Source organism: Mobula birostris, chromosome 5 (genome assembly GCF_030028105.1).
Source record: "Mobula birostris isolate sMobBir1 chromosome 5, sMobBir1.hap1, whole genome shotgun sequence".
NCBI lineage: Eukaryota > Metazoa > Chordata > Chondrichthyes > Myliobatiformes > Myliobatidae > Mobula > Mobula birostris.
The window spans coordinates 41,929,514-41,951,786 of NC_092374.1; positions in this window are offsets into that span (position 1 = coordinate 41,929,514).

Sequence of the window (22,273 nt, forward strand, 5' to 3'; positions counted from 1 at the left end):
TTAATTATGTCTAGTTTTACATGAAGTATAACACCCTTACGAGCTCTTTTAGGCTTTTCCGATACCTTAGAACTCATCTTGCTAATGCCTGCTCACAGACACGTGTTAAGCAATGCCGCTAGAATGCAGTTCCGGGGGAGGAGCTTGGCTGCTCGGGACGCACACTGCTTTTTTTCATAACAGCGAAAACACCTTCTGTTAGCAAAAACAGGTAACTAATCTAGGTCTTTTGTAACAACGAGGTTTTGTAAAGTGAATGTTTGAAAAGCGGGGGACACTTGTATTCTTCTTCCCCATCAGGTGTGGGCTTGACTACGATAATTTTGGCATTTACCAACCAGTGATATACAGCCAAAACCAGCTCAGAATTTTCGTCCACCGCTGAAGGACCCACCAGACCTTTCAGATCAGACAACTCTTTCCCCTCACTTCACAGAAATGAGAACAATTTACCTTTAAATTCTTCACCCTTAGGTACATGCCTTGTCCAAAACTATGAACTGCCCATGGCCCCATCTCTCCAGGGTCTCCCAACTTATCAGGCAGCACGACTTCAGTTGTGTCACTGCTAATCTGCACAAACATGACATCGTTTCCAGCTGATTGATGGAAATGCTATTCAATCGGAGTAACTTTCCCCAACACTTTTACAGAACTCTGCACTCTCAGTAGCAGCTCGTTGGGAATTCAGACTTCCACTTGGTTCAGAACACAAGCATTATTTGTGGATAATTGCTTCAAATCACACTGACCGTTTATCCCTGCGGCATCCATAATAAAGTTCCTTGATCGCTTTCTCCAACACTAGCCCAACCACTGGCTTAAACTCACAAACCGCTTAATCAATCCTAAAACAGCAGTCACACAGCATCCAGAATCCTGGATGAGCCCCCACAAGTGTAATCCCCTTAGCAGGGCTCATAGACAAACTTGGCTTGTTAGCTAACACCGGTAAGAGCCAAGTGACTCAGCAGTGAGAAGGTCACCTCTCATAAATGTCCTCATTGTCCACAGGAATGGTACCGGAGGATTGGAGGGAGGCGAATGTTGTTCCCTTGTTCAAAAAAGGTAGTAGGGATAGTCCGGGTAATTACAGACCAGTGAGCCTTACGTCTGTGGTGGGAAAGCTGTTAGAAAAGATTCTTAGAGATAGGATCTATAGGCATTTAGAGAATCATGGTCTGATCAGGGACAGTCAGCATGGCTTTGTGAAGGGCAGATCAGGTCTAACAGGCCTGATAGAGTTCTTTGAGGAGGTGACCAGACATATAGATGAGGGTAGTGCAGTGGATGTGATCTATATGGATTTTAGTAAGGCATTTGACAAGGTTCCACATGGTAGGCTTATTCAGAAAGTCAGAAGGCATGCGATCCAGGAAAGTTTGGCCAGGTGGATTCAGAATTGGCTTGCCTGCAGAAGGCAGAGGGTCATGGTGGAGGGAGTACATTCAGATTGCAGGATTGTGACTAGTGGTGTCCCACAAGGATCGGTTCTGGGACCTCTACTTTAGGTGATTTTTATTAATGACCTGGATGTGGGGGAAGAAGGGTGGGTTGACAAGTTTGCAGATGACACAAATGTTGGTGGTGTTGTGGATAGTGTAGAGGATTGCTGAAGATTGCAGAGAGACATTGATAGGATGCAGAAGTGGGCTGAGAAGTGGCAGATGGAGTTCAACGCAGAGAAGTGTGAGGTGGTACACCTTGGAAGGGCAAACTCCAAGGCACAGTACAAAGTGAATGGCAGGATACTTGGTAGTGTGGAGGAGCAGAGGGATCTGGGGGTACATGTCCACAGATCCCTGAAAGTTGCCTCACAGGTGGATAGTGTAGTTAAGAAAGCTTATGGGGTGTTAACTTTCCTAAGTCGAGGGATAGAGTTTCAGAGTTGCGAGGTAATGATGCAGCTCTATAAAACTCTGGTTAGGCCACACTTGAAGTACTGTGTCCAGTTCTGGCCGCCTCACTGTAGGAAGGATGTGGAAGCATTGGAAAGGGTACAGAGGAGGTTTACCAGGATGCTGCCTGGTTTAGAGAGTATGGATTATGATCAGAGATTAAGGGAGCTAGGGCTTTAGTCGTTGGAGAGAAAGAGGATGAGAGGAGACATGATAGAGGTATATAAGATATTAAGAGGAATAGATAGAGTGGATAGCCAGCGCCTCTTCCCCAGGGCACCACTGCTCAATACAAGAGGACATGGCTTTAAGGTAAGGGGTGGGAAGTTCAAGGGGGATATTAGAGGAAGGTTGTTTACTCAGAGAGTGGTTGGTGCGTGGAATGTACTACCTGAGTCAGTGGTGGAGGCAGATACACTAGTGAAATTTAAGAGACTACTAGGCAGGTAAATGGAGGAATTTAAGGTGGGGGGTTATATGGGAGGCAGCATTTGAGGGTCGGCACAACATTGTGGGCTGAAGGGCCTGTACTGTGCTCTACTATTCTATGTTCTTTGTTCTATATACGCCTAGTATGATTTGGAGCTAAACCAAACAGGAATGGCATGATGTCTGATTAAAGAAACCTTGATTTGAGTGAATGCTGTGTAAATATTGCCCATACTCAATTATTGGCCAGCAAGAAATAATCGATTGTACACCACATAAAATTACAAAGAAAGTATATTTACCAATTTCAGCTTTATGAAACAGTTGATAGAAAAATATAAAATAAAATAAAATTAAATTAAATTAAAGGGCCCATTACAGTTAAACCAGTCCAATGTGCTCATAATGTTGGAGCTCATACTGGAGTATTCGGGAGTATCTTTTTAGTCACGCACTCATGAAGCATGCCACCGTTGATCCTCACCAGTTTTTATAGACGCACCATAGAAAGCATCCTGACTGGATGCATCACGATTTGCTACGGCAAATCTCTGCCAAAAATTTCAGAGAATTGTGGACACAGCTCAGCATATCACGGAAACCAGCCCTCCTCGTCACAACCTATGGACTCCGTTTACACATCTTCCTGGCTTGGTAAATCAGCCAGTCTCATCAAGGTCTCAACCCACCCTGGAAATTCTCTCTTCTCCCACCTCCCATTGGACAGAAGATACAAAAACTGAATGCTCGTGCAACCAGGGTGAAGGACAGCTTCTATCCCCTTGTCATGAGACTATTAAACAGACTTTTGTATGATAATGTAGACTCTTGACTTTTCAGTCTACCTCATCATGGCTTTGCACCTTATTGTTTGCCTGCACAGCTCGTCCCTGGAACTGTACCACTTTATGTTGCATTCTGTTACTGCTTTTTCCTTGCCCTACTTCAATGCAATTACGTGATGAAATGAATGGCATGGAAAACCTAGTTTCTCCCTGTACCTCGAAACATTTAACAATAATAATAATCCGAAATCTCAACCATATAGGACATAACAGCCCACTTGATATGTACGGCTACTCACCCAGTCCACCAGACACACAGTAGCAGGAGTTTGCACTTTCTATAGGATGCACTGCAGCAACTTACCAATTATCCTTAGACAGCATCTTCCAAATCCACAACTTCTCTCTGGTAAAGGACAAGGGCAGCAAAAGCATTTCTTAGAAGTTGCCTTCCAAACTATACATCATCCTGACTTGGAAATATATCATTGTTCCTTCACCCTCACTGGGTCCAAGTCCTGAGATTCTCTCCCTAAGAGCATTGTGTGTATACCCACACTTCAAGGACTGCAGAATTTCAATAAGACAGCTCACATCCATCTTGTCAAGGGCAAGCAGGGGTAGATAATGAAACGCTGGCTCACCCTGTGAATCCCACATCCCTTGAACGAATGAACAAAAAACAGCAGAGAACGTTAGGGGTGATGTAAGTGTTGCTATTATAATTGTTTTAATTGAGTCCATTAGAAACTTTCACATGGAACATCGGTCAAGTTCTGGAGGGCATGGATTTAACTTCATTGGCAAAAGTATCCAAAAAGAGATGATATTTTTCTTTTGTAAATCAGATTGGACATATACTTAAGAAGATAGAATTATTGGACTATGGGGATAGAGCAAATGAGGGAGACTAATTCAATAGCTCTTTCAAATTTCTAATTCAATTTGTAAGATTAGTATTGAATCTGCTCCTGGCAACTTTTCAGGGAATGCATTCCAGATCCTAACATGCACAGTGTACAGAACCATTCCCCACTGTTACTGACCTCTTGTCAGAGGAAATGTTTTTCCTTTTCTAAGCCATTAAAGAAAGGTCAAAGCAAATAATTAAGTTATTTGCTTACCGTAATCTGGATGAGACTTATTATAAAATCATCTTCCAGACGTGGATTGCTCAAAGCCAATTAAATAAAAATTATTGTTTCATGTATCCACAGACATCTGTGTGGAGGAACTTCAGATATTCAGACATTATGATCATTTGAAAGAAGTAGTTGGGATACTGAATGCTGGTAAGGTGTCTATTGAGTGGTCATGAGAGGCCAGTTTTTGTCCTTGGAGACACAAGAGACTGCAGGTACTAGTGTTTGGAGACAGGCTTTGACCTAACTCCCAGATTCTCCAGAAAAATTTCCAGATTTTAAGTGGTAGGCCATTTGGGGTAGTAATCCAGATTATCCATCCCTAGACCTGCAAAACTAGCTTCCTTGAATCAATGGGCAGTGATTTCTGATGTATGTGATCTGCTGCACCATATTGCTGTTTGTGTGCTGAGTGCAAGCCCTCACTGCAAGGAATCCAGTGACTATGGCCTGGCAAGGAGTGAAGTAATGGAGTATGCTGGAGGAAGTGAGAGCAGGCTGGGCCTAAACTGCAATGGGAATGGCAAGGAAAGGAGCAAACCCAGTTCTGTCTGATCCGTCCCTACTGTGTGTCCTAGTACGAGTCAAGGCCAGAGCTCTAAGTCCAGACCAAAGAATTTAAGGACATGGTCAAAATTGTGTGAATAACCTTAATTATTTTGGTATGTTGCATTAACAGAATTGAGGGTCAGACTGGTGCATATAATATAATCAAGATGAGAGTTTGTCTGGAATGTTTCAAAAATTTACTGCTGTCAGGATATTGCAACATAAAAAAAATCCGGGACGATATCCACTTGAAATTAACAGATTCTCTGCAATTTGCCATCACTCAAGTTCATGTCTGGGAAGGAGCTCAGGAGACTGGAGCACATAAAGTGCTGATTCCGGCTCTAGTCTTGGTCCCAGGGCACCTTTACAATGCCAACAACTCAGGCTGAGTAATCCTGCACCAGATGAAGGTTGTCCGCAGGACTACAGCTGACCTCTTGATCTGATTTAGCTCAATTAATTTAAGATTCAAGATTCAAGTTTAATTACCACTTGTACATCGAAACATACAGTAAGGTGCGTTATTTGCATTAACAACCAGCACACCTGAGGATGTGGTTGGGGCAGCCCACAAGTGTCGCTACACATTCTGGTGCCAACAATACTTGGCAGAGCAACACAGAACACAACAAAACAGAACAGTACTGGGGTTAGTTCATAAACAACTGTTATAATTGGCTTGTGGTCACCAGTAACTGTGGAGCCACTTTGACAAATCTATGTGGGCAAGTCAGATTATAAATGTGGATAACAATAGCAATACCTTCAGCATGATAAAGTATACGAAAGCTGCCAATAAAATTTAACATCAAGACACAATAAAGAGGTCAGAATAGATGAATAACAACCAGTCAAAGTGATAAGTTAACATGACATCTCAGTAGAAAAGGAGACAATAGAGCCAGAGAGATTTTGAGAAGCAATTCCAGAGCTTTGGAACTTGACAAATAACAACACAGTTGTTAATGCTGGAATAGGTAAAATCAAGGTTGACAATGTTCCAAAAGTGGAGGAGAGTAACACAATAAACACAAATGTGTCATAATAGAACAATCAGAAGTTAAGGGGTATAGGTGGGAGCACACATAGCTAGTGCTGTGAGAATGGCTCCAGAGTTAGTGGTACGTTGTTTGTGTGAGATGTGGGAATTCTGGGAGATCTCCAGTCTCCCTGATAACTATATTTATTTATTTATTGATATATAGCGCAGAATAGGCCCTACCAGACCTTCAAGCCACTCCGCCTGGCAACCCCCAATTTAAATCTAGCCTATTCTCAGGATAATTTACAATGACCAATTAATCAACCAACTGGCACGCCTTTGGACTGTGGGAGGAAACTGGAGCACCTGGAGGAAACCCACAGAAACCCGGAGAAAGTACAAACTCTTTACAGGGAGTGGTGGGAATTGAACCTGGATCGCTGCTACTGTAATGTATTGTTCTAACCATTACGTTACTGTGCCAACCCATCTACATGAAGTGCATCAAGCTGCAGCTCCTTAGAGACAGTGTTAATGAGGAGGTGATAGATGGGAGAAAGTCACCCCTAAGTTGCAGGAGACGGGTATCTTGGTGACTGTCACGAGAGAGAAAAGGAATAGGCAGTCAGTGTAGAGTACCCTGTGGCTGTTTCCCTCAATAATAATGTAATGCCCAGGTTAAGATTTTTACTGCTATGCTGCAGGTATTTCATTTTAGCAGTTCTGTAAGAGCAGTCTTTTCTGTTTTCAGCTTGCTTGGGTTTGAGCTAAGGATAAGAGGCTTGTTATTCAACTTAGGAATGTGCTGTCAGCCAATCAGGATAGTGGAATTGGGAGAAGGTTCTGGAGAATGCTGGGTTGAAGGTCTTTGTTGTAGGGAGCTGGAGGAAGACAGGGGGATAAGATGGATGAGGATGCCAACCCCGTTTCACAAGGTGTTTTGTGCAGATGAATGGCTTCAGGAAGGAAGGATCAATACTCCCATGGGAGACCCACTTCTTCGAGATGGATTTTGAGCTTCAACTTAAGGGTACATTTGACTGTTTAAGAGTAATGGGCCCTTTTTGTTATTTTCTTTATGTCATTTAATAAACATTTGCTTAAATTAACATTCTTAAACATAGTTCTTTTTAATTGTATGCAGTGTACGATCCGTCATTTCTTGCGGGGTGCAGTAAATCACACAGCTTTCACACAAACCGAGGTCTGGGTGGGTGAGACATCCCAACCTCGGGTATTTGGTGGGACCAAGGTCAGTACATCCTAGATTTACGAAGCCAGAGAAAGGTGGGTTTCTCACTGCGGAACCCAGTGGCTGTTAGCGAGCGGCTAACAAGCTGGTTTTCCAGACAAACCCAGTATAAGGGGGCTTCAATAAGTATACTGCTTTGGATACTGTTGATTGAAGGGGACTAACTACCAGCAGGAAGCTGCAGTGACTGGGTCTCTGGCACTGGGTCTGGCTCTGTGCCTCAGAAGGGAAGTGGGGAGAAGAGGATTGCAGTTGTGAGAGGGGATTCCATAGTTAGATGAGCATATAGGAGATTCTGTGGACAGGAAAGAGGCACTCAGACGGTGCAGATGTTGCTTCTCATAGGCCATGGTCAGGACTATTTCAAACTGGGTCCACAGTATTCTAAAGGGGGAGAGTGAGCATAGGGAAGTTGTGGTACATATTGTTACCAATGACATAGATAGGACAAGGGAGGAAATCCTGAGAGAGAGAGAGAGAGAGAATGTAGGAAGTTAGGCAGAAAGCTGAAATGCAGACCTCCAGGGTAATAATCTCTGGATTGCTGCTGAAGCTATGTGCCAGTGAGGGTAAGAATAGAATGATTTCTGTAAAGGAAAATCTTGTCTGATGAACCTGTTGGAATTCTTTGAGGCGATTACAAGTAGGATAGATAATGGGGATGTAGTGGATGTTGTATATTTGGACATTTAGAAGGCCTTTGACAAGGTGCTACATATAAGGCTGCTTACCAAGCTAAGAGCCTGTGGTATTACAGGGAAGTTGGTAACCTGGTAGAAGGCAAAGAGTGGGAATAAAGGGAGCCTTTTCTCCTTGGCAGCCAGTGACTAGTGGTGTTCCACAGGGTCTGTGTTGCGACTGAATTTTTTATGTTATATGTCAGTGATTTGGATGATGGAATTGATGGCTTTGTTGCAATGTTTGCAGACAACGAGGTAATTACAGGCTGGTGAGCCTGACATCAGTAGTAGGTAAATTATTGGAAGATGTTCTGAGAGATTGGATATACAAAAATTTGGACAGCCAAGGGCTGATTAAGGATAGTCAGCATGGCTTTGTGCGTGGTAGATCATGTTTAACGAATCTTGTAGAGTTTTCTGAGGAGGTTACCAAGAAAGTAGATGAAGGAAAGGCTGTGGATGTTGTCTACATGGACTTCAGTAAGGCCTTTGACAAGGTCCCACATAGAAGGTTAGTTCAGAAGGTTCAGACACTAGGTATCCATGGAGAGAGTGTAAACTGGATTCGAAATTGGCTGTGTGGGAGAAGACAGAGAGTGGTAGTGGATGATTGCTTATCAGACTGGAGGCCTGTGACTAGTGGTGTGCCTCAGAGATCTGTGCTGGGACCATTGTTGTTTGTTGTCTATATCAATGATCTAGATGGTAATGTGGTAAATTGGATCAGCAAGTTTGCTGATGACACTAAGATTGGAGGCGTTGTGGACAGCGAGAAAGGCTTTCAAAGCTTGCAGAGGGATCTGGACCAACTGCAGGGGTGGGCCAGAAAGTGGCAGATGGAATTTAATGCCGACAAGTGTGAGGTGTTGCATTTTGGAAGGACAAATCAAGGTAGGACATACACAGTAAATGGTAGGGCACTGAGGAGTGTGGAGGAACAAAGAGATCTGGGAGTTGAGACACATAATTCCCTGAAAATTCCCTGGCGTCACAGGTAGACAGGGTTGTAAAGAAGGCTTTTGGCATCCTGGCATTCATAAATCAAAGTACTGAGTATGGGAGTTGTGATGTTATTGGGAGATTGTATAAGACATTGGTGAGGCCAAATTTGGAGTATCGTGTGTAGTTCTGGTCACCTAACTATAGGAAGGATATCAATAAGATTGAAAGAGTGCAGAGGAGATTTACTAGGATGTTGCTGGGTCTTCAGGAATTGAGTTACAGGGAAAGATTGAACAGGTTAGGACTTTATTCCTTGGAGCGGAGAAGAATGAGGGGAGAGTTGATAGAGGTTTACAAAATTCTGGGGGTATAGACAGAGTAGATGTGAATAGGCTCTTTCCACTTAGATTAGGAGAGATAAATATGAGATGACATGGCTTTAGGGTGAAAGGGGAAAGGTTTAGGGGGAACGTTAGGGGAACTTCACTCAGAGTGGTGGGAGTGTGGAACAAGCTGCCATCTGACGTGGTAAATGTGGGCTCACTCTTAAGTTTTAAGAATAAATTGGATAGGTACATGGATGGGAGAGGTCTAGAGGGTTATTGAATAACTACTTTGGTTCTGACTTCACTAAGGAGGACATAAATAATCTTCCGGAAGTAGTAGGGGACCGAGGGTCTAGTGAGATGGAGGAACTGAGGGAAATACATGCTAGTAGGGAAGTGGTGTTAGGTAAATTGAAGGGATTGAAGACAGATAAATCCCCAGGGCCAGATGGTCTGCATCCCAGAATGCTTAAGGAAGTAGCCCAAGAAATAGTGGATGCATTAGTGATAATTTTTCAAAACTCTTTAGATTCTGGATTAGTTCCTGAGGATTGGAGGGTGGCTAATATAACCCCGCTTTTTAAAAAAGGAGTGAGAGAGAAACTGAGGAATTATAGACCGGTTAGCCTGACATCGGTGGTGGGGAAACTGCTAGAGTCAGTTACCAAGGATGTGATAACAGCACATTTGGAAAGCGGTGAAATCATCGGACAAAGTCAGCATGGATTTGTGAAAGGAAAATCATGTCTGACGAATCTTATAGAATTTTTTGAGGATATAACTAGCAGAGTGGATAGGGGAGAACCAGTGGATGTGGTATATCTGGATTTTCAAAAGGCTTTTGACAAGGTCCCACACAGGAGATTAGTGTGCAAACTTAAAGCACATGGTATTGGGGGTAAGGTATTGATGTGGATAGAGAATTGGTTGGCAGACAGGAAGCAAAGAGTGGGAATAAACGGGACCTTTTCAGAATGGCAGGCAGTGACTAGTGGGGTACTGCAAGGCTCAGTGCTGGGAGCCCAGTTGTTTACAATATATATTAATGATTTAGACGAGGGAATTAAATGCAGCATCTCCAAGCTTGCAGATGACATGAAGCTGGGTGGCAGTGTTAGCTGTGAGGAGGATGCTAAGAGGATGCAGGGTGACTTGGATAGGTTAGGTGAGTGGGCAAATTCATGGAAGGTGCAATTTAATGTGGATAAATGTGAGGTTATCCACTTTGGTGGTGAGAACGGGAAAACAGATTATTATCTGAATGGTGGCCGATTAGGAAAAGGGGAGGTGCAACGAAACCTGGGTGGCATTGTACACCAGTCATTGAAAGTGGGCACGCAGGTACAGCAGTGGGTAAAAAAGGTGAATGGTATGCTGGCATTCATAGCAAGAGGATTTGAGTACAGGAACAGGGAGGTTCTACTGCAGTTGTACAAGGCCTTGGTGAGACCACACCTGGAGTATTGTGTGCAGTTTTGGTCCCCTAATCTGAGGAAAGACATTCTTGCCATAGAGGGAGTACAAAGAAGGTTCACCAGATTGATTCCCGGGATGGCAGGACTTTCATATGATGAAAGACTGGATCGCCTAGGCTTATACTTGCTGGAATTTAGAAGATTGAGGGGGGATCTTATTGAAACGTACAAAATTCTTAAGGGTTTGGACGGGCTAGATGCAGGAAGATTATTCCCAATGTTGGGGAAGTCCAGAGTGAGGAGTCACAGTTTAAGGATAAGGGGAAACCTTTTAGGACGAAGATGAGGAAAAACTTCTTCACACAGAGAATGGTGAATCTGTGGAATTCTCTGCCACAGGAAACAGTTGAGGCCAGTTCATTGGCTATATTTAAGAGGGAGTTAGATATGGCCCTTGTAGCTAAAGGGATCAGGGGGTATGGAGAGAATGCAGGTACAGGGTTCTGAGGTGGATGATCAGCCATGATCATACTGAGTGGCGGTGCAGGCTCGAAGGGCCGAATGGCCTACTCCTGCACCTATTTTCTATGTTTCTATGTTTCTATGTTATGGACTGGATGCAGGTCAATGGGACTAGCGGAATAATGTTTCGGCACAGACTAGGAGGGACGGATGGCCTGCTTTCTGTGCTGTAGTGTTCTATGGTTCTAATATGAAGGTAGATGGAAGTGCAGGAAGCGTTGAGGAAGCAGGAGGTCTGCATAAGGACTTAGACAGATTGGGGGAATGAGCATAGAAGTGACAGATTGAATATAGTGTAGGGAAGTGTATAGTTATGCACTTTGGTAGAATGAATAAAGGCTATTTTCTAAACGGGGAGGAAATTCAAAAATCAGCAGTACAATAGGGCTTAGGAGTCCACGCGCAGGATTTCCTAAAAGTTAACTTGTAGGTTGAGTCAGCAGTGAGGAAGGCAAATGCAATGTTAGCACTCATTTCAAGAGGACTAGAATATAAAAGCAAGGCTGTAATGCAAAGTTGAAAGTTCAAAGTTCAATATAAATTTATTATCAAAATGCATACATCAAAATACATGTCACCATATACAACCATGAGGGTTATTACCCCTCAGCCTACAAGCTCTTGAATCAATGGGGATAACTTCATTCAACTTCACTTGCCCCATCACTGAACTGTTCCCACAACCTATGGTCTCACTTTCAAGGACTCTTCATCTCATGTTTTGGATATTTATTATTTATTTATTTATTATATTTTTCTCTTTTGTATTTGCACAGCTTGTTGTCTTTTGCACATGGTTTGTTTGTCCACCCCGGTGGCTACTTTTGATTGATTCCATTATGGTTCTTGAAATTACTGAGTATATCACAAGGAAATGAATCTCAGGGTTTCTAGATGTTGACATGTATGTACATTGACAATAAATTTACTTTCAACTTTGAGATTCATTTTCTTGAGGGCATTCACAGTAAGTACAAGAAACGCAATGGAATCAATGAAAGACCGTCCTCAGCAGAACGGACAAAAAAAACAACATGCAAGAAACAACAAAGTGTGCAAGTACAATAGAAAAAGAAATAATAATAATAATAATTCATCCAAACCTATTAACAATTTTCTTAAAATCCCGAAAAAGTGCCCACATTTTTGACAGAAACATTTCTCTTATCTAAAGGAGGAATCATAAATGACTTATTAAAATATCATCATATTGTTTGTTAACAAACTGTATATATAATTGCAGAAGGAGTTCCGGTCAAAATGGACCCTGCATAGAACACTCCTTCGATCAACATTTTCTGGATAGATTATGTAACCGAAACTATTTCACTTCTGTTATGTCTTTTACCTTTGTTTTTCACCTCGAATGGATTCTGGAACTGTTGGAGCCTGTGATTTGCAGTTTGGAGATCGCTTGGGTGTTTCAGTACTCTGCAGCCTCTCAGAGGATTCCTTGAGGCAGAGGCAGCGTGTGCAAACCTCACGGTGAGCAGGCTGACGTTCACCTTCATTTTGCCGGTTAAAGCTTCCGTTGTTCACTGATTAAAGTAATGAGGGAGATTGAAACATCGCGGCAAATGCGGAAGGTGAGCGCTGGCTACCTGCCTTTTGATCACCGATGGGATTGCTCTGCTGTCAGTGAGGGGACACTGCCTTTGCTCACTGGGGGAACACTCTACTATTGGAAATGGGAAACTGCCTTTTGATTGCTGGGGGATCAAGCTGCCATTGGAAAGGGGAAAGGCTGCTGCTGTGCCCGGAAAATGTTACCCAGGTTTTCTGTGTTTTGGATATAGACTTGGACTATAGACCTTTATCAGTCTTATGGTTTCTTTTATATTCTGTGTTCTTCACCCGATCTTACTCATTTTTGTGTGTGGGAAAGGGGAATTTAGCGTCGATGTGCTTGTTCTATTTTTGTTTTTTTTTGCATGGGGAGGAGGGATTTGAGAGGGGCATTAATGATCATGCTGCTGTTCTTTCTTGGTTTTGTGGCTATCTGGAGAAAAAGAATTTCAGAGTTGAATACGTTGATAATAAATAAATCTTTGAACCTTTGAAATTTTGAATTGTAACATTATTCATCTTGCAACTAATCACCACTCACTTAGATAACCACAATTAGCTTACAGAAGAGCAGAAAGGATGCTGTAAGGGTATGAAAGGATGTAAAGAACAATTGATAAAAGATTTTGTAATTCTGTAATTCTAAATCAAGCTCAGATTGTTATATTGACTACCAAAAAGCATTTGGTTTTGTCCCACTCTCATAGTTAATAGTTCTTAACATATATAAATTACACCCAATACTTGTGAAATTCCTTCAACATCTGATGAAGCAATGACATACTATAATCACCCTATCTATTAACAACCAAAAAAGACCAATCACCATTATCAAAATGAACCAAAGCATTTTTCAGGGCAACTCCCTAAGCCCACTATGGTTTTGTCTAGTTTTAAACCCACTCTCTATTTTAATAAATTCGTTGAAAATTGGGTATCAAATCAGAAACAACCAAATGAATTATACCTTGACAAACATTCTATACGTGGATGACTTGAAATTATATGCTCCTTCATCAGTAAAGCTGAAGCTATCCATTCAAATAGTAGAATTATTTTTGAAAGATATAAACATGAACTTTGGACTGGTTAGATGCAGAACATTAAACATAAAGAAAGGTGTAATAGAGCCAATAGAATACAAAACAGGGCAGCAGGATACAATACAGCCGACGGATGAATATGAACATGTGAGTATCTGGGATATCAACAAGCAAAGAAAAGAGATTATAGTGTGATATAGGGAAAACTTCTGACAGAATTTACTTCAAGACTTAAGAAAATTTGCCAAACAGAACTCAATAGTAAAAATATAACAAAGGAAATGAACACTTCTGCTACACTCAAATTAACGTATTCTTTTGGCACAATATGTTGGTCTGAAACCAATCTGGAAAATTTACAAAGAAAAATAAGAACTGAAATGACAAATTTTGGAAAACACTATGTATACTCAAACGTGCTTAGATTAACACTACCTAGTATAGAAGGAAGGAGAGGAATAACAGACATAAGAAATTTAAACATCAGTCACATAAAACTTCTAAGAGTATATATTTTCATCAACAAAAACAGGATTCAGAACTCCACGTGAGCTTATGCAATTCTGGTAAGAGGTACAGATCACTAAACTTAAATGAAAGCACAACCCAGAAAGATGGAGAAATTATCACTGTAGAGAAAAAAAATTAACCAGTGGGAACAGCATGAGCCTCCATGGAAGACATCCCTATGACCTGAACAGACTAGATGTTGACAAGGAAGCATTGATCACCTGGCTCAGAGCTGGAGACCTCTTCCTGAAAACAAAAAGGTCCTTTGTGGTAAAACAGGACCAGGTGGTTAACACACAAAAAAATAATAATACATAATAAAAGACCAACAAATTCAAGATGATAAATGTAGAAAATGTCAAGAGAAGCCAGAAACAAGCCAACACATTACAGGATCCCGCAGCAGCTTAACTCAATCTGACTACCTACACAGGCACAATCAAAGTGGCAAACATCATTCACCCAAGTCTTGCTTTAAGATACAAACTCATAAAACAAGCCATACCTTACTATAAATACAAGACTGATCTAGATTTAGTGTCCATAATAACTGTCCAGTTATAATTACACAGGATAAACAAGCAAAAGCAACTTATTTAATAGATTTAGCCATTTCAAACACACGTAACATGCCGAAATCAGTAAGTGAAAAACACCAGAGATATACTGAACTAAAAGAGCAAATTGAAAGCTTATGGAACATGAACAAGGTGTACACTGTCCCAATAGTAATATCTAAAACTGATATTATCTCAAAATCATTACACAATAACATTAAACAATTAAGCCTACATAGCAATATTTAAGTAAATCTTCAGAAAGCCATAATACTAAACACCACTAGACTAGTCCAAAAATTCCTAGCAATTGAGAAATGAGTGTGCTTGGCTATGCCCGTACCTCCGGTTTTACCAGCTTGAACTGAGAAAAACTATAATAGTAACACATAAATAAGCAATAGATATTCAGAACATGAGATGAAGAGTCCTTCAAACTGAGCCCATCGTTGTGGGAACAGTTCAGTGATGAGGCGAGTGAAGTTGAGCGAAGTTATCCTCTCCGTTTCAAGATTCTGATGGTTGAGCAGTAATAACTGTTGCTGAACGTGCTGGTGTGGGTCCTGAGGCTGTCATACTTTTTTTCCGATGGCAACAGTGAGAAGAGAGCTTGGTGGGATGCTGCTTTCCTGCCACAGGGCTTTACCTGTGATGCCCTGGGCTGTATCCCCCTGGGTTGTATCTCATTTTGGCCTCAGAGGCTGAAATCACAGAGTCAACAGGGATTATGGGAGTTTGTAATGGTCTCTCCATTTATTAATGGTCAAAGTGAGCATAAGAGGCATTGAGCTCATCTGGGAGTGAAGCATTGTTGTCACCTATTTCGCTTGGTTTCACTTTGTGAGAGATAATATCATTTAATCCCTGCCACAGCTGCTAAGCATCCTTTAGTGATTCAAGTTTGGTCCAGAATTGCCACTTTGCATGTGAAATAGTGTACCTGCACCTCTTTATTTTACTTGCTTATCAGACCTGGATGCCCCTGATCTGGTCCTCAGCAGATTGCGGATCTCATGTTTCATCCAGGGCATCTGGTTGGGAAAGACTCTGAATGATGTTGTGGGGACGCACTCATCTAGGACTGATCTCATGAAGCCTGTGACAACCATGGTGCATTGGTTCAGGTACTCTGATGAATTCTTGAACATGCCCCAATCCACTGACTCAAAGCAATCCTGTCGCTGATCCTCTGCCTCCTGTTTCACATCTTTGTTGTTCTTATCTATGGAGCCTTGCACTTTAGCCTCTGCCTATATACAGTTATGAGGACAGCTTAGTGACCAGATTTCCCAAAATGCACTTTCCTAATTGTAATATAGCAATGGTTGAGTATATTAGGACCGCTGGTGTTGCAGGTGATATGTTGTTGATAATTGGGTAAAGATTTCTTCAAAGAAACTTGACTGAAGTTCCAAACAATGATTTGAAAGGCATTGGGATGGACATTTTCTTGGTTACTGATAGTGGCACTCAGTACATCGAGTACCTGCTTAACATTGGCCTTTGGTAGTATGCAAACTGTGGTCAGGGTCATGGAGGAAAACTCTCTTGCTATGTAGAATGGTCGGTAGTTAATCATTAGACGTTCTAGGTCAGGGGAAGAAGCGTGCAACAAGACCACTGCAACCAAGCACCACAAAGAGTTTATCATGAAACACAGACCCCTACCTTTTGCCTTCTCCGGATTAGCAGTCTGGCCCATCCTGTGTATCAAGAAGCCCTCAAGTCTTACTGACATACCTGATGTGTCCGGAGTGAGCCACGTATCTGTGAAAGAGAGAACTCAGCAATTCATCATTTCCTTCCGATACAGCAATCTTGCCCTTAGGTCCTCAATCTTGTTCTCCAGCCACTGTACTTTAGCTAAAAAGATACTGAGGCTTAATAAGGTACTTGGAGTACTGAGGGCAGTTTTCTGCCCCTTATCTAAGAAAAACATGTACTGGCATTGGAAAGGGTTCAGAGAAGGTTCACATGAATGTTTCTGGCAATGAAAGGATTAATGCATGAGGACTGTTTGATGGCTCTGCGCATGTTCTCACTGGAGTTGAGAAGAATGAGGGGGAATCTCGGTGAAACCTATTGTATATTGAAAGGCCTAGTCAGAGTGGATATGGAGAGGATGTTTCCTATTGTGGGGGAGTCTAGGACCAGAGGACCCAGCTTCAGAGTAGAGGGGTGTCCATTTAGAACAGAGATGAGGAGGAATTTCTTTCCTCAGAAGGTAGTGAAGTGGAGGTTGATAGGTTCTTGAACAGTTACTTATTTGATTATTCTCTCTTGCCATCTCCCAATTTAGGTACCGAATTTAAAGTTGACTCTTTAGAGCTAACTCACCGGTTTCCAGATGATTATTTTTCACAACGCCTGAAAATTTTCCCCATATAATCATGTGCTTGACACTGGAAGATGCTACTCTGTGCTGCATGAATGATAAGCATCACCTTCTCTACAAAAATGCTTTAATTCCAACTTTCATTCAGTAGGAGTTCTGTTTTCTGATATTAATGTGTTTGCCGCATTTATTAGAAAGGCAACTTCTCTACTTCTATGCTGCAAATTCTGTTCTGAAGCATTAAAAAAATTAATTAATGCACCTATAAGTCTAAATCTTACCATGATATAAAACCTATTGAAGTCTTTATACCAATGCTCTTGGACTGTGGTATTTGTAGCAGAATATGATAAACTATCCTAATAATTGATTATAGTGAGGATTTTAATTGACTGCTGTTTAGCAATGAATATAACCCTTATGAAAGTCTTGGAAGTTATGTCTTTCGCTCATTGATAATTGGTAAAAAAAATTCTGACAGCCCAAGTATTAGATGTGTGATAGCTCATTCTAGAAAAAGTAACAAGCAAAAGTGATTTGCAGGTTATGTGAAAATATAGTTTCACATGCAAAGGAAGTACCTCATTATGATTATGATTAAAGTGAACAATGGGTAATGATTCTGAAAAGGTATTTCTCTTTTTAGTGGTGATCTAGGGCTGGAATACTGCTGGCGTAAGGAGATCTCTGCAGCTGTACCGATTCACTTGTCAGCCTGCCCTGCCGGCCATCACTCTTGTCACACGGCCTGGCAAGTGTCAGCTGCAGCAGAATGAATCAATCGCAGTAAGTTATCAGGCTCTTAGCTGACAGTGTTGCGTGCAGTACACACGTCCAATTCTGAGCGTGGAGCTCGAATACATTCCGGGAGGCACGTACATATCAACATATGTGCAATCTGTTATCTTGACAGTACCGTGGAATTGGTTAGGAGATGAAAGATCCAACTCGGTTTACATTTGTTTCTCCTTTAGGTGAGATTATGGAACACTGAAGCTTGTTCAAGACTGTGACCTAGGTCCAACCACCTACATCAATGACCTTCCTTCCTTGCAAATGGGGATGTTTTTTGCACAATGTGCAGTTCTGTTTACAGCTCCTTGGCAAACAAAGTACAGTAATCCATAAATACACATAGAACAGCCTCAGAATCATTCTGACATGAGCTGGTATGTAGCAAGCAAAATCTGAACCATAATTTACCAGGCAATGCATTTATTGTTTACCTGCATTGTACTTTCCCTGTAGCTTCTACACATTATTCTGCATTGTTATTGCTTTACTTTGTTCTATCTCAATGCACTGTGTAATGATTTGATCTGTACGAACAGTATGCAAGACAAGCCTTTCACTGTGTCGTTGTACATGTGACAATAAAAAAAAGCAATACCAGTACCAATGGCAGTCTCAAACTCTAGCGAAAGAGAGTCTCATTACATTTCGTTGACATTCAATGTCACTACCATTTCCCCATTTCCAGCCTAAGGTTTACCATTGATCAGAAACTCCACTACTGGCCGGAGGTGGAGAGGTATCCGCAGCAGGCTTCGAGGCGAGTGGTCCCAGGTTCAAATCTGGCCAGCTCCTTGTGTGTTTTCTATCTGTGCTGGGTTGAAGCTTGTAAAAACAGACAAATGCTAAAGAAATGGCGAGTTGCCGCCCGGTGTGGCACAAGGCGTGGAGAGGAACAACACCAAGAAACTTCACTGCACCAATCACATCAATATTGCAGCTACAAGAACAAGTACCTGGCTGGGTTTCTTGCAGCAAGTGTCTCTCTGTCTACACCCATGACTTCCGCACCATCTACAGGAGTAGGACAGGCGTCTGCACCTGGCCAGATGAATGTGGCTGCAATGACTTTCAAGGGAACACAGTACCATCCAGGTCAGAGCAGTCCTATTGATTGATAGGCTCTTCACTCATTGCATTCCCACCATCTACATAATGGACTGCAAATACAATCCAGACTAATCCAACAACACCCACCAAATCCCCCAGGTACCTCCAAGAAAGCAATGCAGGTGCACGAGAACACTGCCCTACATGTTCGACTCTAAGTTGCACATCATCCTGATCTGGAAATGTGTCTTTCATTATTCAACATTACAGATGGCAGTTTTCTCTTCTCTCTGGACTATTGGTGTGATACGGCAACCAAAGGTGTGCGCACCGTTTCACATTTGGGCATATCAATGCTTCTGGTAGGTTCAGTACTCCTGTTGTAGGGTTTAGACCCAAAATGTCAACAATTCTTTTCCTGCCACAAATACTGCTCTACCTGCTGAGCTCCTTCAGTGAATTATTTGTTGGAAAACAATGCAGCTAGCAGACTCAGTCCTCTCCGGGAGTTGGTATAATGCCCCATCAGTTACTGATCCCGAGATGCTGAGAATATTTATGGGAACATGAAAATGTCTGTGAACTGTCATTAAGGGAAAGGCTTTGCTTCTCACATATTTGCATTAAGCTGTATTTTTTGCCTTTTCTTTATGATTTCAGTCAATGGTCCCTTTCAATGGCCTGTATTCTAAATGATGGAGCTTGTCTGCTTGAGTGGGTGGGACAATGGTGGAAGTTTAAGTGAATGAATGGAACATTAACAATGAGCATTCTCTGATTCATTCAAACACAGCATCAGGTTGTTGGCCTAACTCAGCTTTCCTACACAGTCTCCATATTCCTACACAGACTCCGTATTTGGAACCTATGATCCCCATAGTTTCCAAAAGTCTTCTCCAACTACGTTAATACTTAATTCAATTTGTACCCAGAAAATCCCATGTACAGCAAGCTGATCGTTTCTCTTTTCAGAGGTGTCGATTAAGAGATAAATACAACAGATCCTGGTTAATTAGGCCATCAGTTAATCAGGGCAGGTGCTTATTTGAGATGACACTTAAAATAACACAAATGAATTGAGAAAATAGCTGGGATTCTCTTTGTTTATTTGGGACTCTATCCTGCTTAATTGGGACAGGAGATTGCTGGTGAATAGTTTTCAACTCGTGTGAGTCACATGTACTTGAGAGGCCATTAGAAACAACACAGAGCTTTGAGTGAACAGTTTTTAGACAGCATCAGTTGCATGCATACATGTTCAAAACGCAGTGATTTTTGTTACTGATGGTTGGCAAGAAATAATTAGTAAGACAATTCAGAACTGTTTTGTTCATATCATATCTGTCTCTACCACTGACTCTGGCAGCATGTTCCATATACCCACCACCTGCTGTGTGAAAACCTTTCCCCTCAGTTCCCCTTTAAGTTCTTTCTCTTTCACCTTAAACCTGGGTCCTTTAGCTTTGGACTCCTACACCCTGGGAGAAAGATGCCACTCAGAATTTTATAAACCTCTTCAGGTCTCTCCTCAGCTTCCGGTAAGAATAAACTGAGGCAATCCATTTTCTCATTATAACTACCTCTCTCCATTTTAGGCAACACTCTCTTCTGCACACTTTCTATTACTACACATCCTTCCTGTAATGTAGTGACCGGAGCTGTTCACAATACTTCAAATGTGAACTAACCACTGTTTTGTGCAGCTGCAAAATGGCATCTCAACTCTTATACTCAAAGTCTCAATCTTGATACGAATTCCCTTTGTTTTAAGACTCTCACCCTAGTGAAAAAACAGCAACATCAATTGTGCCAAGGCTTCATAGGATTGTGTATTTTAATAAATTTACCCCTCATTCAAAACTCTGAGGAATTCAGACCCAAACTATTGGGTCTCTCCTCTCTTGATAGGGCAACCCTCTCATCCCAGGAATTAGCCCGGTAAACCTTCTTTGGGTGCCCTCAATGGTACACTATCACTTCTTAGGTAAGGACCACAGCTTTGTGCAGTATTCCAGGTATGGCCTCACCAGCTCCTTGTACAGTTACGTGTAACAGAAGTTCCTATTTCTAATGCTCTGAACCTCTTTGTAGTGAATGCTGATATGCTACTTGTCTCCTTAACTGCAGGCTGTGCATGCTGCTAACATGTGATCCCTTCACAAGAACAACTCAATCACTCTGCACCACTCATTTGCCATCTCTCCATTTAGATAACAATCTGTCCTTTGATTGTCCTTACCAAAGAGCATGACCTCATCTTTTCCCACATTAAACTCTCTGTATCAAACTGTTTTAATTCTGTTACCCCAAACTCCCACCTAACACACTTCCATTGCCTGTTTCTCTCCAACTTTTAAAATCTGCTCAAAACAAAGCATTCTAAATCAGCATGAGAAAACCTGCAGATGTTGGAAATTCAAACTGGGTTGTTTGAGGTAGTCTAGAGGAGGACTTCATAGAATGCATCTGTGATGGCGTTCTTGAACAGCATGTTACTGAACCTACAAGGGAATGTGCTATCTTAGATCTGGTTCTCTGCAATGAGACAGGTAAAATTAGTGATCTTGTAGTTAGGGATCCTCTTGGAAAGGGTGATCACAGTATGACTGAATTTCTTATACAAATGGAGGGTGCAATTGTTCAATCTAAAACCAGTGCATTATGCCTAAACAATGGAGACTACAATGGTATGAGGGAGGGTTTGGCTAGTGTAGACTGGGAATACAGGTTATATGGTGGGACAGTTGAGGAACAGTGGAAGACTTTCAAAGAGATTTTTCACGGTGCTCAACATATTCCAGTTAAAACCAGGGACAGTAAGGGTGGGGAGAACCAGCCTTCGATAACTAAGGAAATAAAAGAAGGCATCAAACTAAAAGCTTGTGCATACAAAATCACAAAGAGTAGTGGGAAACTGGAAGATTGGGAAAACTTAAAAAAGCAACAAAGAACCACTAAGTGAGCAATAAAGAAAGGGAAGCTAGATTATGAAAATAAAGAAGCACAAAATATAAAAATGGATCGTAAAAGTTTTTGTAATTATCTAAAGTGGAAAAGGGTGGCTAAAGTGAACATAGGTCCATTGGAGGATGAGAAAGGGAAATTGATATTGGGTAATGAGGAGATACAATAGCTATCACTAAAGAGCTAGTGCTGAGCAAACCTGAGGGCCTGAAGATAGTTAAGTTCCCTGGTCCTGGTGGAATCCATCCTGGGGTACTGAAAGAAATGGCAGAAGTTATAGTACAGGCTTTGGTGATAAATTACCAAAATTCTCTGTACTCTGGGTGAGTCCCAACGGATTGGCAGGTGGCGAATGTCACACCACTGTTCAAAAAAGGATGAAGGCAAAGAGGTGGGTAACTATAGGCCAGTTAGTTTAACATCTGTAGTTGGGAGAATGCTTGAAGCTATCATCAAAGAAGAAATAGTGAGGCATCTAGAAAGAAATTGTTCCATCAGATAAATGCAGCATGGGTTCAGGAAAGCCATTTC